Raw genomic sequence first — 15,980 nt, 5'->3', positions numbered from 1 at the left:
CATGCTGCCATTAGTTCTCCGAAGTATCCATAGTTTAGGTGTTAAGCTATCCCACTCACAATAGGAACTCGGCTTTAAAATATTCCATCAATTTCTCCTCCTGCAGGATCCACGGTGCCCAGAACAAACGGTTTATAGGTGGTATTTGCTCTTTTAAACACCCACAGCTGCTGAGAGATCATTTGGGAGGCACCGAGTATCATTTTTGCCTAATTCTTGCCATGCAGCAAGCAGAGTGGCCTTGCTGTGCTCCAATCCCTTCTCACTTTCCCCTGCTCTTTCTGTACACCTCAGGCCAACTCTAATGCAGGCTTAGGGGACATGGAATGGAGACCGAAATGGCCACGAGGAGCCCACTCCTTGCCTGCTTATCACCCACAGCTAGTGTTGCCAGATAAAAGAGCCAACGCACAGGTCAATTTGAAAAATTTAAATAAGCAATGAATAATTGTTTAGTATTGGTAGGTTCCATGCAATACATCAAACATATCTATATTTATCTGAAATTCAAACATAACTGGGTGCCTGAGTTTTTATTGGCTACCTGCAGTGCACTTTCTGCAGCTGGAGCCCCAGGCAAGTGGTGCACATTTGGGGCCCAAGAGGCTTGGAGCCCAGCACAGAGGAATCACTGCATCTGGAGAAAGTGCACCATCTTCCGTTATGTGGGTCAGGAGGGTTAGGGGAAAAGCCTGGCCTTCAGTGTCTTTTTGATCCAGATTATAATTCATCCCAACTATTCATTAGTTGGGCATATTGTCTTGAACTCTATTGGCCTTGGTTTCTTCACATGTGTGTTGAGGGAAAAATATACATTGCAGGTTTTCTTGAAACACTGACATCCCCCAACCTGCATTTCTGTCTTTCTACTCATTATTGGGAGTCTTGCTAATGCACTAGGCCAAACATGGATAACTCCTTGAATACAAACCAAGTGGTTCCCCAAATCTGCTCTCCCAACAGGATACTAAAATAAATGCAGGTTTAACCTTTGCCAGACCAGAAAGCCAGGCCCTCAGATTATGACTGTTTTGTGGTTTTTTTTGTCTTTATTTTTTTTTAATGTTACATTAAAAAAATATGAGGTCCCCATATAGCCCCCACCCGCCTCACCCCACTCCTCCCACATCAACAACCTTTTTCATCATCGTGGCACATTCATGGCATTTGGTGAGTACATTTTGGAGCACTGCTGCACTACATGGACAGCGCTTTACATTGTAGTTTACACTCTCCCGCAGTCCACCCAGTGGGCCATGGCAGGACACACAATATCCAGCAACTGTCCCTGCAGTACCTCCCACGACAACTCCATGTCCTGAAAATGCCCCCACATCATATCTCTTCTTCCTCTCCCTACCCTCAGCAGCTACTGTAGCCACTTTCTCCACATCAATGCTACATTTTCTTCCATTACTAATCACAATAGTTCCAGAATAGAATATCAGTAAATCCACTCTAATCCATACTCTAGTCCTCCATCCTGTGGACCCTGGGATGTTTATGTCCACTCCACCTCTATATTGAGAGGGGGTTTAGATTCCACTTGGATGATGGATGCAATTTTCTGCCTGCAGTTGTAGGCACTCTTGGCTCCCTAGTGTGGTGGTTGACCTTCACCTCCATGTTAGGTGGCTGGGGTAAGTCCAACAAACCAAAGGGTAGGAGATGCAGGTCTGTTGAGGCTCAGGGTCTGGTTTTTAATGTCACATATTTACGAGTATGCATAACTCTGAAAGATTAAATGAAATTACTCATGGACATCAGCCAGCCATGACCGTACATCATTTATTAGTCAGCAAGTGCTTATTTTCTTGCCTTCATTTCTGGTAACAGATGAGTATGGGTAAGCTTTATCAATATGAGGCCATAGTCACTGTGTGAATATGCAGCAAACCTGCTTCAAGCTTCACACAAACAGTTGAAGTAGATAAAATCTTCCTGAGAAAAGTGACTTGTCCATCCATGGAGGCAGCATGCACTGGACTTCCTTCTCGTGTGCGGTCCTACAGGGAATGCAGACACACGCACAGGCTGGTTGACGACAAAGGGCACGTTCTTCAGAACCAAATGCTGAGCAGGCATCTCCAGCGTTCTCAGATGTCACCCTTTAGGGAGAGCTAACCCTGAAGGTTTAGCTGCTGCTCTATGGAATGATCTGGAAAATGGCTCCCATTCTATAAGACAACTCCAGGGCCCCTACTTTCTAAGGTGTGTCAATCAACGCACAGTAAAGGGGAGAATATTAATATCCATGACCCCCTTTCCAAAGGAATCAGAGTGGCCTAGACAACCACAGGGGAAACGGACAGCCTATGGACCAGACCTCATTAGTGAGGCTGCTCCCCGAGGGATAGTTGTCACCACAGCTCCTCGGGCTGAGCACTGAATAAGCCCCAGGCATCCTCCCACCAGTGGGTGAGGCTGGGGATGCTGGTATCCCTCTCCCATGGATTGGGATCTCCAGGGCTAGAGACACTCACTCACCCAAGGTCACCTCACACAAGGTCATATGTACAGTGAACAGCGGAGCCAGAATTAAACCAGATCTGTCTGCCCCTTTATGTCAGTGTTTCTCACTGAGTGACGGAGTGGGTGAAGACCTCCTGTATCAAAATCATGTTAAGAGCTAAGGGCCTTTTAAACATGGTGACCAATGAGGCCATCCCAGAAATACCTAATCAGGTATCTGAAAATCAGGAATTTATGTTATATATTCAGAATGAATGCCTAGAACTGAATAATATGATCTTGGGTCTTTACGACACTTTGCTTATCCTCTTTTTAAGCATCTAAGCAAATCATGAGCTAAGACCATATACCCCTTTAAATTCAGTTTTAAATCATTAACTCAACAAATATTTATTGAGCTCTTATAATATGTGAAGCAAAGGGCTAGGGATGCCATGATGAGCCAGACTATCACTGATGAGCCATCACTGCTATCACAGGACAGATCATAAAAAGAGAACTAATAAATGAATCAGTTGGTGATAAGTGCTGTGGAGGGAGTAAAAAATGCTAACATGGGTGAGATAGGAAATGCATGAAATAGGACACTCGGGAAAGTCTCTTAGAAAGTCATATTTGAAATGAAGCCTGTGTGATGGGAAGGAGCTGACCATGTGCAGAAGGAGAGGATAGGTAATGCAAAGGCCCTGAGTAGGTAGAGCTTGGCCGGTTGGTGTGGCTGAAACAATGAGCTGGGAGGAAAGAGTTAGGGAATGCCATCAGGGAGGTAGGCAGTGCTAGAGTATGAAGACTTGGCATGCCTGTGTATGGGGCTGGGATTTCATTTTAAATCCATTAGAGAAGTTTATGCAGGGTAATGACATGATTTGATATGCCTCAAATAAAGAATAGTACATACTTTAAATTATAATGAAATTTGTCTTTGTTGATGAGAGACAGTTTTCCTGACTCAGTACCTCATCCTAGTGCTATTTACTCAAACATCTTCATCAGGTTGGTTGCTTCTTTTGCCCAAAGAAATCCTAGCCTTCCCTCAGAGACTGTTTTAGGTCCACTTTACTCACTACTCTGCTGCCCAATACATCCCCAGGCCTTCTGCCTTTGCTTCTTTCTTTGCCCCCAACACATAGTTATCTTGGCAGGGCTCTATCTACCCCAGCTATTTGGAGATCTCTGGAAGACTAGGCTTATTTCTTGTCATCTTTTTAGTACATAGGGTGCCCCCAAAGAATGAACATTTGGTGAAGATTTAAAATAAAACCCCTAGCTCGGCTAAATCATTAGCTGAGGTTTTGTGTGCCATGCCTTCCAGCAACCTCTATACACAGTAACAGACAGAGCAGGTTATTTAAGGGAAAACTGATCATGTCCCTGCCTGAAACCTCTAGGGGCTTCCTTTAACAACAGGACAAACTGTACTTCCCTTCAGGGCATGTGCATCACAACTACCTGCTCTGACCTCCTTGACCAACCCTTTGCCTACCAGCATCTTTCCTGGGCATTATGTATCTCCAGTTAGTGGAAGCTTCTGCCACTTCCCAAAGACCCTGCGCTGTTTGTCTCTTCTTGACCTTTGCTCCTCCTTTTTCCTTCCTCTGACTTCCAGCCTCAGGTCTTCTTTTTATTCTCTCACGTCAAGCTGCCTCCACTGTTCTTACGAATTGTGGATGTGCCTCCCTCTGGCTCTTTCACCCAGTACTTACTGGTGAAGCTCTAGCTCTAAAGACATGCTCCCCTGGCCAAATATTCAGGAAATGCTGCCCATAGGGTCACAAGTGCATGGAAGCATGCCAAGGGGTCGATGAAACTGTGCAATGCAGGTATAGAACCCAGTATTGTTCACTTGGATGTAAACACAAACCCGACTTGTGAGTGTGTGTAAAGCATGGCACCATCCTGCAGATGTCTGAGAAACCCTCATCTGGCCCTTCATAAAACTCTGCAATTAAAGTCCTTTTCATACTGTGTCACAGTATTTGCTTTATGAGACTGTTTCACGCACTAAATTGTGAAATTTGAGAATCCGTGTCTTAGCTTGCCCACCTAGCCCTCTGGTCAGTGGCTCCAAATATTCTGATAGTTCAGCCCCTGAGACCACAAAGTCGAGTCTCACCTGTTAAGGAGAGTCAGTGCCATCTTCATTTCAATGCCTCTGCTGATTCACCTTGGCTCTGAGGCAGTGGTCAAGGATAATTGCATACAAAATGTATTTATTCTTATAACTTCTCAGAGAATTATTTTCCAATGACAAGCTGAGCCTCATTGTCATGTATTTTTTTCTTTGCATTTTCTCCATATTCTAGAAGATTTGTGGAACATACCACTAACTCATGTACATTTTACATAATTAAAGTATGGAAGTTATGACCTGGGTACAGGTTACCATCTGAGATTCTGATGGCAATGAAATAGTCAGTCCTTTCTGTTAGATTTTAATGTTCTCTATCTGATAAAGTAGCAATCACCCTAGCTAAAAGAAGTTCAGTGATGTGATGAGTTTAGCTATTTCCTTATTTATGCCATTAATAAAAACTTTGCCCCATGATATACTACTAGAAGTTCAGCAATGGCTCATCTGGATCCTTTAGGTAGCAGGTTTCTGCCCCCACCCCAATCCCCTGTTTCTAAATTGACATAATCCAGGTTTCACTAGGTTTCATAAGAAGTTCATGGGAGTCTGTGCAATGTTTTGATCAAGTCCATAGATATACCACAGACATAGAAACTCCAAATTTCATAACTTAACAGCTTTATAAAAATATCATGATATTAACTTAGGAAATATTTACTGGTCTGATGTAAGTTACCAGTGGACAGCACTGCTTTTTCCAATAATTCATGGGCAGTACTGTTCTCAGTATCTCAATGTGACTTTCATTGACTGGTTCTGGAATCCTGTCTCCAAATGTATTGTGTATTTTGGATGTATATTTTGGTTGTAACTATTCTTCAAAGAAGATCCCTGAAAGCTGTTACTCAAATGCATTCTCTTAGAATGTGTGACTTAGCCATCAAGATCTTGATTAAAGACTTATACATCTACCCACTGGATTCTCTTAGAATGTGTGACTTAGCCATCAAGATCTTGATTAAAGACTTATACATCTACCCACTGGATGTACCAACATATGCTGATGACTAACCTCAGATTGTCTTTAAATATGTGATGAGGAGCCTTGAGGACACAGAAGTCAAATCAGGATATCTCTTCAAAAATATCTACAAAAAGACTAGGAGGAAAGTGTGATTAGAGAGCTTTATGGTAGTTAGAGCTATGTTACTAGAAAAACATGTTCTTAAACTTAACCCATTCCTGTGGGTGTGAACCATTGAAAATAAGAACTTTGATGAGTTCACTTCAAATAAGATATGGCCAGGATGGGTTTTAATCTTATTACTGAAGTCTTTATAGGGAAGATCACAGAGATTAAAAAAAAAGTCATGGAAGGAGCAGCCAGATGCTAGAGGTAAGAAGAACCCGGAAAAGAAGGGAAAGGCCAGCAGAGGCCACCATGTGCATTGCCATGTGACAAAGGAGCCCAGGATCAAGGATCACCAACAGTCAGTCCAAATGCCAGTTTTTGGGAAGAAAGCATGACCTTGATGATGCCTTGACTTGAACTTCTCCTAACTTCAAAACTGTGAGCCAAAAAAGTCCCATTGTTTAGTCCAATTCATTCTATGATATTTCTTTTAGCAATAAGGAAATTAAAACAAGCTGATATATTAGCACTTGTACTGAGACCTATGTCGAATCATAGCTTAAAAAAAGGAGTGGTCACATCCACAAAGAGAGAAATAAGTCAGAAACAAGCAAGTATTTCTTAAGCAGAATATTAGGAAGTCATTGGCAAGATGCTCTAACTCACTATTCTATTTGATGAATCTATCCTATCAGAGAACTTTATATTTCAAAGACATCCAATAGTAGCACCACCCAACAAACTTCATTCAAGAGTCTAGACTTACCAACAAACCTTCAGATACCACACAGCTTCCATGAGAAGAGACCAGTCTACATGTTCCTTTTTGTACACTTGGCACTTAAAATTCTGAGTGTAAAGCAATAAATCAGGATTTGGTTCATATTTCATTTTCTTGTGCCTTGGCTACTGTGAGTTACACCCAAGATTCTTGTGACTCCATGGTACTTTTAAAACATTGCTTTCACAACTGAGGGCTAGGGTCAGAAGTGCATTCCCACTTGAAACAGGGCCAAAGTACAACCACTTTGAATAACCATGAAGCACTCCTTGTGTGACATGCCCAGTAATTGGTCACCTAGAGAATTCGAGAGCTCTGAAAGAAAACAGACTTGGGTTCAGATCTGATGTGCTATGTACTTGCTTTCTGGATGAGATTATTTCAGCTAAATAAGCCTCAGTTTTATCATTTTTAAGGATATGAATATTTCCTTCTTCATGCATTTTTTGAGAATTAGATGTGATAATGTAATTATTGTGGCACATGCAATGCATTGAATACTGTTAACATATTCCTTTGACATGTCTAATTTACCATGTAGTTCAATATGGCAAAGGGCATATAAGCAAAACAAAAAATTTCCTCCATGAAAGTGGCCGTGGCGGCTGCTGGGTAGGGAATGGGAGGAAGAGATGAGATGTGGGGGTGTTTGCAGGACTTGGAGTTGTCCTGGGTGGTATTGCAGGGACAGTTACTGGACATTGTATGTCCTCCCATGGCCCACTGGGTGGACTGTGGGAGAGTGTGGGCTATGGTGTGGACCATTGACCATAAGGTGCAGCGGTGCTCAGAGATGTATTCACCAAATGCAATGAATGTCTCATGATGATGGAGGAGCTTGTTGTTATGAGGGAAGGAGTGAGGTGAGGGGCATAGGGGGTATATGGGGACCTCATATTTTTTGAATGTAATATTAAAAAAAATAAATAAAGACAAAAAAATGTGAAATTGATAGCTCTTCATCAGCATATTTATACAAGTAATGTTACTTCCAAGAAAATGTTGTTATTGGTATTGACTATGTGTTTGTTAGACTTTTTATATTGTTTATCTGATAGTGTTTATTGCACTGATATAATAATAAATGATTAATGAATGGAAAAAATTTCCTCCACAAACACATACATACACATTTATCAATAAATGATCAGTTTATTTTATAGGCATATCTTCTTTTATTGTGCTTTGTTTTATTGCACTTCACAGATATTACATTGTTTACTCATTGAAGTTTTGTGGACACTTTGTATTGAACAAGTCTATTGGCACCACTTTTCCAACAGCATGTGCTCACTTCTTAACTGTGAGTCACATATTTTAAGCTTTTCCATTATTATTATATCTGATATGGTGATTTGTGATCAGTGATCTTTAATTCTACTATTGAAATTGTTTTGGGATGCCACAAATCATGTCTGTAAAAGGCAGCAAACTTAATTGATATATGTTTGTGTCTTGTGACTGCTCCACTGACCAGCCATTCCCCTGTCTCTCTCCCTCTCCTGGAACCTCTCTATTTCCAGAGACACAACAATATTGAAACTAGGCCAATTTCATTAAGTTGTTCAAGTGAAAGGAAGAGACACACAGCTTTCACTTTAAATGAAAAACTAGAAATGATTAAGCTTCAGGAGGAAGGCATGTTAAAATTCAAGATAGGCTGAAAACTAGGCTTTTTGCACCAGACATTGAGTCACGTTGTAAATGCAAAGGGAAAGTTCTTGAAAGAAATCAAAAGTGGAACTCCAGTGAGCCCATGCATGCGAAGAAAGTGAAACAGGCTTATTGCTGATGTGGAAAAGGTTTTAGTAGTCTGGACAGAAGGTCAAACCAGCCACAAAATTCCCCTTAGCCAGAGCATAATTCAGAGCAAGACCTTAATTTTTTTTTCAACTCTATGAAGGTTGAAAGAAGTAAGGAAGCTGTAGAAGAAAAGTATGAGACCAGTAGAGGTTGGTTCATATGGTTTAAGGAAAGAAGCCATCTCCATAACATAAAAGTGCGAGGCGAAGCAGCAAGTGTTGATATAGAAGCTAAAGGTAGTTATTCAGAAGATCTAGCTAAGATAAATGATGAAGGTGGCTTCACTAAATGACAGATTTTCAGTGAAAATGAAACAGCCTTCTCTTGGAAGTAGATGCCATCTAGCATTTTTATAGAGAAGAAAAATCAATGCCTAGCTTGAAAGCTTCAAAAGACAGGCTGACTCCCTTGTGAGGGGCTAATAAAACTCATGACTTTAAGTTGAAGTTAATGCTCATTTACCATTCTGAAAATCCTAGGACCCTTAAGAATTATGCTAAATCTACTGTATCTATGCTGTATAAATGAAAAACAAAGGCTGGATGACAGAACATCTGTTTACAATATGGTTTATTGAATATTTGAAGCCCACTCTGTTGAGACCTACTGCTCAGACACAAAAGGTTTCTTTCAAAATATTACTGCTCATTGACCATGCACTTGGTCACTCAAGAGCTCTGATGGACATAAACGAGGAGATGAAAGTTGTTTTCAAGCTTTCTGGGGTGGTAGGAAGCTGTATGTATCTCTCTAAAAACATGGTCTTAAATTTAACCCATTTTCCTGGGTATGAACCCATTGTATGAGGGACCTCTTGATGAAGCTATTTCAGGTATGGTTTGAACTACCTCAGTCAGGATGGGTCTTAATCCTATTATTGGGGTCCTTTATAAGCAGTAAGAAATTCAGACAGAAAGAGAGAAAGTCACAGAGGAAGCAGCCAGAAGCTGAAATGAACAGTACCAGGAAGAGAAGGGAGAAAACAGGAGCTGCCATCATGTGCCTTGGCATGTGACAAATGATGGACCAAGGAGTCACTGTCAGCCAGCCCCAGAACACCATAGTCTTTGGGGAGAAAACATCGCTTGGTGACACCTTGAATTGCACTTTCTTTTAGCCTGAAAACCGTAAGCTAATAAATTCCCATTGTTTAAGCCAACCCACTGCATAGTAATCGCCTGAGCAGTCTAGGAAACTAAAACAAGTGCTAACACAGCAACCATCCTGTTTCCCATGGATCTAGAAGTCCTTTTGACTTTCAAGTCCTGTTATTTAAGAAATACATTTTATAAGGCTGTAACTGTTATAGATATAATTCCTCTGATCTGGGCATGGTAAACAAAAAACTTTCTGGAAAGGATTTAGATGCCATTCAAAACATTCGTCATTTACGAGTGGATGTCAAAATATCAACATGAACAGGAGTTTGGAAGAAGTTGATTCCAACCCTCATGGATGACCACGAGGGGGTCAAGACTTCAGTGCAGGAAGTAACTGCAGGTTAGAAATACCAAGAGAACTAGAATTAGAAGTGGAGCCTGAAGATGACTGAATGTTTGCAATCTCATGCTAAAACTTGAACAGATGAGGAGTTGCTTCTTACAAATGAGCAAAGAAAATGATTTCTCGAGGTAAAATCTACTCCTAGTGAAGATTGGTGAAATGACAACAAACGATTTAGAATATTTCATCAATTTAGTAAATATATCAGTGGCAGGGTTTGAGAAGATTAACTCCAATTCTGAAAGAAATTCTACCATGTGTAAAATGGTATCAAACAACATCACACGCTACAGAGAAATCTTCCTTTCAAGAGACAATGAAGGCAAATGTCTTTGTTTAAGAAATGGTCAAAGTCAGCCCAACTTCAGCACCCACCAGCCTGATCAGCCCCAGCAGCCATCAGATTGAGGCAAGACCCTCCACCAGGAAAAGATTATGACTACTGAAGGCTCAGATAATGGTTAACATTTTTTAGCCATAAATTATTTTTAAATTAATTTATGTACATTGTTTTTAGACATAATCCTAGTGCACACTTACTAGACTACAGTACAGCCTGGATCCAATTTTTATATGCCTTGGAAAAACCAAAAAAATTTTGTGACTTGCTTTTTTGCAAGGTTCATTTTATTATGGTGGTCTGGAACCAAATTCACTATCTCTGAGGTATGCCTATATGAGAAAACATGACATATTCAAATGAATAAAAATATTTTGTTCCAAATAAGGCTAACTTGGAGAATTCAGCCTGGAGGAACAGAGTCCTTGCTTCTATGTCTCTAATGCCTATTTGCAAATTAGGGGAGAAACATGAATTCATTTCACTGACATATGAGCCTGTTATATTTAAAGGAAAGTATACCAATATATTTACAATACATAGAGTAGCTTTAAGGGAAATATTTCCACTTTGTGTCATCCAAAAAGAACTAGAAACCATTCAGTTCTTTGGAGGTTATCTTCATTGCTGGCTAACGTATCTTAACATAAATTTTGTTACATGAGAGAATGTAGGGATACGCAAAATAAGTGAAGTCTTAAGGAATAACTTTATTAATTCTGAATCAAAAAATATATTTGAGAACATAGAATTAGAGTGTATCACATTTCTAGGCCTCTCCTTATAGAAAAATCAGTGTTTCTCTCACTCTTTATTTTCTTACTCACTTTAAAAATATGGAGATAATTTTTGAATGGATTTTCCAAATTTTAGTTAAGAATCCAACTTTTCCCCAAGTTCTAGAAATCTTCTGGTTTTTAAAAATATTTACACCAGCATTTACTCGGACTTCACAAATTTGCAATATGCTTATCCTAAAAACAATGTCAAATCACAAACAAAACATTTAACTGACAGAGTTCATTTCATATTTCCAGATCGTAATGAATGACATCTGCATAAAATATCTTCCAAGCAATCTTTAGCTCTCTCAGTGGCTTGCTAATATGTTCACAAATGGCATTGCACCTGCTTTCATATAGAGATCTTTGATGCTAAAGCACCAGGGTATTGTCAGAGAAGAAGCTGTGTAACAAACAGCATAAATGGACATAATGATTGAGCACCTGACACAGTAGCCAGATATTTCTCAGATGGGAAATTTCTCTTTATGATCAATGTGCCTTTCAAACTTGACCAAACTGTCTTGACACTGGGCCACCTGTCTCATCAGAATGGTGGGTTGTTTTGTTTATGTAACTCCATGAATGCTTGTGCTTATGAAGTTTGTCTGCTCCATTCCTTGGTCTCCTCACATTGAGAGGGGAAGTTGGAACATCTGGCCTTAAAGAATCTCAAATCTCTGATATACATGAATGAACGAGTAGATTATGAGGTGAGTTCAAAAATAATTTTTGGTTATGGGTTTAATATCAACTCTGTTATTTCAAATTTTTTCACAAACATGATCCTTTGTTTTTATGCACCTCCAAATTCCTACCCTGATTATATGAGTTAACTTTGTTTTTTAACTGATACCATATTCCAGAACAGTGCTTGTTAAGATTTCCATTGGACCACCCCAGAAGCATCATTAAGGAAAATTCATAAATATAGTTAAAGAGAAGTCTTTTTGAATGCTGGTGGCTCTAGGGACATTAGACATGGCATGGCTTACTCAATAGACTATTCCATTCTTGAAATTAATAAATCAACTCAGAAAAGCTTTCTGGTTGAGCATTTTTGCTGCAGTTGATAGCCTCCCTCCAGGCCTAACGGGGGGTGTGTGGTAACTGATGGACCCAGAGAGAAAGCCTAAAGTAGCTAGACTCAGCCTAACAGGGAAACAACATGGGCTGGTATAGATTTGAACCCTGCCATTGCTCAGATCAGCTAATGTCCCCTCCCCTGAGAAGTTGTCTCTGAACCTTCCAAGAACATTATTTCATTCTTCTTTAATATTTTATCGTGGTATCCTGTGTATGCCATTTCGATAATGCTCATTACATTACCTCAGTTATGTGTGTCTTTCTCTCTTATCTGCCAAAGGTTTTGATCATACACATCTGCATCCTCAATATCTTATACAAGAAGATAGTGTGATCTGTGCTGAATAAATAATAATGGGATTCTTCAAGCATATGATTTAGAGTTCTATGATATAAACAGGAATTTGTTGAACTGTATGAACTATTCAGGTTTTGATTCATTAATATGAGTGGACATAGACCCAGTCATTGAGGATGCAAAGACCCCAGGGAAAGGAGAGGTGTGTTTCACATCACCATTATCTGGACCACGTTCTGAGTCCAGGAAAGACAAAATCAGCATCATCCTAGAGCAAAAATGATGAAAGTTGGAGGTGAAAAGACAGGTGTGTTTCACATCACCATTATCTGGACCACGTTCTGAGTCCAGGAAAGATGAAATCATCATCATTCTAGAGCAAGAATGATGAGAGTTGCAGGTATTCTAGGACACTCTAAAGCAGAGCTGGCCCACCAGCAAATGGACATGAGTAACTTATAGGGACTGTGACTTAGTTTCTTCTTCCCAGCTGACTTCACACCTGGAGAGGACATATTCCTGGGATGGTGTCACACCAATGGAAGGCATTTTACCCAGAAGGACTCTAGAACCACCAGTTAAATCTGAAAATATTTGCTCCCCAAGCAACAACAAAATCCTACACAGTCACCTAGAGCAATCTGTGGGGGTGAACTGTGTCTAGAATTAATGAGGTCACTGAGAACAGCTTATACACCAGATCTATAAACCAATTTCTTGAAAGTAACCCTTTATTAGCTGCCGTCATCTATAAACACACTACCCACTTCTAACTCTCAACTGCAGCCTAACCCCTTTCCTCTGAGCCAATCCCCATTGCTGGAGGCAAATAGTCACGCACCGAAGACACATCCCCTGCAAGTCTTTGTAGCACCACTTTGACTCTGAATTCTGAGAGCCATATTGATGAACTATACAATAAGCTATTATTTTTCATACCAGAATTAAATCCATTTAAATGAGTTTTCAGACAGATCTCTGAACGCATATCTTGATTCAACACTAAATTGTTACACTACAGGTAACAGTGCCAGTGGATGTCCTTAGGGAATGCCCCATAGGATAGAAGCTGGTTTAGCAGCAATAACTAATGGCTGTGTAGCTACCACTATGGCCACACTGCTCACGTGGTCTGAGCTGCCCCATTCAGCCTTACAGCCATGTGGAGTTTCCTTTATCTGTGGTCCTTTGTAGGCACAGCTGACACAGCTCCTATCTCCCAGCCTGTAATCATTGCAGATCGCGGGGCAACGTTCTCTGGCCTCTAGTCCCAGCACCCACTTTTCTCAAAATGGCTGTTGATGTTCATGCCTCCACACTTTTCATCCCATTGTCATCAGTGATGAGGAGAGGGCAAAATGTGTGCTCTCCTCAACAGATAATTTCTACTTTGTGGCATCACGATGTCTATAATATTCTATAATGGCTGGCCTGCCATCAGCTCTCTGCCTGTCCTCCACTGCCTAACCACCACGCCTGCCTCTCTGAAATGCTAGTCCACTTCCAGCAAGTCCTTTGCATTCTCACTGTCTTTTGTGACCTGGCTCTTGCCTGAGAGATCCAATTCCCCTTCACCCCATTCAAATGCTGTTTTTATTTTCTCACATGTCAAAGTTGTGTGGATGTCCTCCTGGCTCCTAAAGTAGTCTTTCTCCTTCCTCTTGGGAAAAAAACCCTGTCCCTCTAAAGACTCTCCTGCTGTAAAATGGGGTCATGCACCTGAGATGCAGCCTATAGATTGGAAATAGAAAATTGACATGGGCCATTTTAGGCAAGGCTTTAAAGAAGTGGGTAGGAACCTGCTATGTTCTCTTTCCCCACCTGCCAGCTAGATGCAGATGACAAATCACACAAACAAACAAATAAAACCCAGGTTGATATGGGAGCCACCAGGTAAGGAGTATGGGTCCCTGGTTCACTACCTAGAGGAAAGCCAGCCAGGTACAGACCAAGAATTCTGACCATGGACAGGAAAATAGCAGCAGGGAGTTCTACTGGCATCCCTTCTCTATTTAGAACAAACCCCTCTCATTGTCTTCTAGCAAGACTCCAGTGCATGCCATCTCATTTACTGGAGAATTTGGCTTATGGCAAACTTTTTTTCCCTTCTCTTCCAACCTTTTCACCATCATGAGTAACAGTTAAAATCTACTCTGACAACCTATCCCAATCCATGGCCTCCCAGATCCTTGACCTCTTATTTCAAATTATTTTCCACTCTACTCCAATTCAGTCATGCACGCTCATAAGCCTACTTCGAAATTGCCATCTTCAGAATCATTATCAAACAATCTGCCTTATGACTGCCCTCTCCCCTCCTCCCTGGGTTGCTCAAGTCCCCTCAAGACTACTCATCAATGATGGCATTGATATGCCCTTCCTTCCTTCCTCACCCACCTTGCATTCCGTAGTGTTTCATTGAATATTATCCTGAATTTCATTGCCCTTCTGTGTTTTCATCACATGAGCTAGCAAAACCCCAAACCTGCACAACTGAGCTGTCTGGGTTTTATTCCTAAGATATGATATTCAGATAATGGAGCACTGGGGAATAATATAGCATGAAATACTTGGATTTGTTTGAGATTACTTTACAAAACTAAAGGAAGATGGATTCCAGTATAAGCATACAAACACTGATCTCCAATTGGCCCTCAAAACTTTCAGCAATACAACTAACAACGTGACATCTCTCAGTTATAAAAGACACCCAAACTCAAACATTTCCATAAGTAACCGAATAAACACGTCATAAAGATGTTCTTCTTTCCATATTCTTTTTCAGCAAATGGTCCCACCACTTATCCAAACATGCAAACCCAAATCCCTGCAGTCATCCTTGATCATCTTCCTCCTGCAGCCTACGACTTCAATTCCTCTCACATTCTTGTTGATATCACTGCACAAATATGCACAAACGTTTCCCCACAGCTTCCATCATCACAGTAATCCAAGCTAACACCATCATGCCCAGTGTAGGTCATAAGAAGTTTGCAACTTTGTATTTATTAGTTTTATTACCTGATTAATACCCGTAAGCTTACTAGACTGTAAATTTCATCAAACCAGGCTTTCTGTCCACTTTTATACATTTCAGCATCTTACATTTTCCCCTCTGCCTATAGTGAATGCTCAATTAAATATTTGCAAAGTGAATCATCAAATGTATAAACGAATACAAGTAAATTTATATGTGTTATCACATTAAACACATGCATGTGTGAAACAAATATTTATATCCACCTCATGTAAGCGAAATTTCTGAGATTCAGTAAAGATGAAACAGGCAGAGCAAATGGAATTTCAATTCAAATAGGTCTTCTCCGTTCTGCTAACTCTAACTCTTGAGTATCTTATGCACTAGGCATCAGATTTATGATGGGTCTTTTTTTCTTTACTTATAATTTAGAATCATATTATTATGTCCAATTGTTAACTCAGTTATCTGTGAATATATAAATCAATGCCAGCAGAAGGCATTCTACTGCTTTAAAAAATGGATCATTCAATGAAAATACTTTTTAAAAAATATTTTAATTTTGTAAGTGGAAATGTTTCTATAAACCCTACCCCAAATTAAGATCGATACCAAAATATATCCAAAGTAGTAATTATGAAAATGGAAAAGGAATTGGAGAAGGAAATAAAATCTGATATTTTTAAAACATTACCATCGCTTTCTATCATTTATTGAGTGTTTGCTACATTGTAT

General features: G+C 40.1%; 1 protein-coding gene across 7 annotated transcripts in view; it reads right to left on the bottom strand.

Annotated features, from left to right (window-relative positions):
* The window catches only part of NRG3 (neuregulin 3), a 1,103,107-nt gene that overhangs the window by 103,010 nt on the left and 984,117 nt on the right, over positions 1–15,980 (bottom strand). The window lies entirely within an intron of this gene.

This window comes from Dasypus novemcinctus, chromosome 6 (genome assembly GCF_030445035.2).
Source record: "Dasypus novemcinctus isolate mDasNov1 chromosome 6, mDasNov1.1.hap2, whole genome shotgun sequence".
Taxonomy (NCBI): Eukaryota; Metazoa; Chordata; class Mammalia; order Cingulata; family Dasypodidae; genus Dasypus; species Dasypus novemcinctus.
This window is presented reverse-complemented; position numbering and strand designations above follow the sequence as displayed.